This window comes from Papaver somniferum, unplaced genomic scaffold (assembly GCF_003573695.1).
Source record: "Papaver somniferum cultivar HN1 unplaced genomic scaffold, ASM357369v1 unplaced-scaffold_7, whole genome shotgun sequence".
Lineage (NCBI taxonomy): Eukaryota > Viridiplantae > Streptophyta > Magnoliopsida > Ranunculales > Papaveraceae > Papaver > Papaver somniferum.
Window position 1 is genome coordinate 46,102 of NW_020649859.1, and position 2,411 is coordinate 48,512.

A 2,411-nucleotide genomic window follows, 5' to 3' on the forward strand; every position below is an offset into this window, starting at 1 on the left:
AAGACTTTTGAAGTTACCAAAGCCTTCGTTAAGACGAACTGCCGGGCACAATACTTTGTTGAAGATTTAATGGCAGAGGTTTGCATATATACAATCCCTTCGAAAAGGTAATTGGTACACATTTTAAACATTGTCATCTAATGAGTGTTGAAAAATTACAGGAAAAACATGTCACATTGGAGAGTTTGTATCATCCGTTCGATGCAAAAAAATATTATTCTCTGCCTATTTGGTGGATCGACAACATGACCATGATATATGAGTCAGCTGGAGTGAAATAAGAGCATGGGGGACATTTATGGACGATATTGATTAGTTGATTTCACTGAGATGAGCGCTGCTAACGACATATTTCCAAAAAATATTTAAACTTCCATGTTCATGTAGAGCATTATCTCATTATAAGCAATGAACCTAAATAAAAAAGTGTCTGGAAGTTAAGATTATATTTCTTTCGTTTGAGCAAATCTCCGGCGGTAAAATATTAAAGGAAAAAAACAAGAAAAAAAGAGAGGAAAATCCCGATTATTTTTATGACAAACCCATATTAAATCATAAGGATTTGAGAAGTATTCTGGACACAAATTATACGATATATTAAAAGTGAAAACTACAGTCACACCCATTTTTCAGATTTCTCCCACTGTGAAACCCACGCCCAGAAAAGTTCAGGCGCGCACCCATTATCTCGTTAAAAATTCCTCCGACACCCACAGTTTCTGAAATTGTGTATTCGTTCACTTCAAGGCTAAACTGGTTTTTTTTTTTCTAATTTCAGAGCATCTGAAAGAGAGAAAGTCATATTCTTTCAGATCTAGAAAGAATTGTTTGTTTCAAGCTAAATAATCAAATCATCTATTCATATTTTTCCAAATCTGGATTGACTTGTTCGATTTCAGGCAAGCTAATCAAATCGACATCAATTTTAGGTTTCAATTCGTAAGCATGTCCGTTTTGATTTCTGTTTTCATCGTTAATGAAGCAATTATGGTTTGCTGATGGTTGGTTAATCGATTTCAATTGAAATTAAACAGGGGGAAGAAGGTTGTTTTTGAATTCAAATAAGAAATTGAAAGTAATGATCGATTGGGGTAAATTACCAGAAGAAGAGATTGGTGCTTGAAGAACAAAAATGGCTTTACATTATTTGATTGGGTAAGTGAATATTGATGTTATAGTTACCGCTGGTGCTGCTGATTCACTACTAGCACCACCAAATACAGACCTTAGTAATGATGATACTGCCTCCATATTTGTTCTTTTTCTTTTCTTTCACTTACCACGTACATACAGGGTCTCTTCGTCTTCGAAATCAAACAACAATTTTGCAGTTTCAAGTGATGCTGATGAAGATCTTCATCATCATAACCATCCCCTTCATACACATCAGCAGCAGGTGAAAGAAGGTCGTTATGGAGGAGTAATAAGAAGACCCTGGGGACGATTTTCTGCTGAAATACGAGATCCGTGGAAGAAAGTACGAAAATGGTTGGGTACTTTTTAATACAGCTGAAGAAGCGGCAATCGCTTATGATGAAGCAACTGTAAGTCTAAAAGGACCTAAAGAAAGAACTAATTTTGGAAATAGTGTTATTAGGCCTACGCATCAACATCTGAATCGTCAACAATGGAGCCGGAGTAGTAATCTCCAGCATTTTGTTAGTCCTAAAAATTTTTTTATAAAAAATATTATGTCTCAATAGAAATATTGGTGTGAGTTGGTTGTGTTGCAGGTGTTATGCATATAAAAAGATTTGTTGCATAACTTGTTATGCAGTTCCGAAAATGGTTGCATAACATGTTATGCAGCTATTATTGTAGGTGGATGACAAGTTATGCATCTTTTTTTTTATAACTTGTTATGCAGTACAGAGAATGGTTGCATAACACGTTATGCACCTATAATAATATCTGCATAACATGTTATACAGTCGAGAAAGTGGATGCATAACCTGTTATGCATCCGAAAATATGACTGCATAATGCATTGTGCATCGAGAAAAATATTGCACAATCTTTGATGCATTACTTGTTATAGTTGTTTTTTTTATGTACGCACTGAAATCAACCAAAACAATGGTTACATAACTTGTTATAGATGCATAACTTTGTTATCCAAATGCATAATTCGTTATGCAGTGGAGAAAATGGTTGCATAATTCGTTATGCGTCTGCAAAATGTGCTATGCATCTTTTTTGGTGGCTGCATAATGGTTATGTATCAATTTTTCGAAAATTTTGCCTAAAATGATGAACACCTCCGATTTTTTCGTGAAAAACAAAAATTTGATATTCTTGTTTGTACTCGTTGCATAGCTCTCTTAAAAAGATTTCCAACAACATAAAATTTGCAAAATTCCAATGCGCGGATTTTTAGATATGTTATATCCAAGTTGCGTTACTAATTATAC

The 2,411-nt window shown here is 34.4% G+C and overlaps 1 long non-coding RNA gene across 1 annotated transcript; it reads left to right on the top strand.

Annotated features, from left to right (window-relative positions):
• The first annotated feature begins 733 nt into the window (after nucleotides 1-733).
• Nucleotides 734-1,700, top strand: LOC113343849. The gene is made up of 2 exons (XR_003357441.1): nucleotides 734-1,155; nucleotides 1,294-1,700. It is a non-coding gene; the product is annotated as an uncharacterized LOC113343849 (long non-coding RNA).
• Nucleotides 1,701-2,411: the final 711 nt, after the last annotated feature.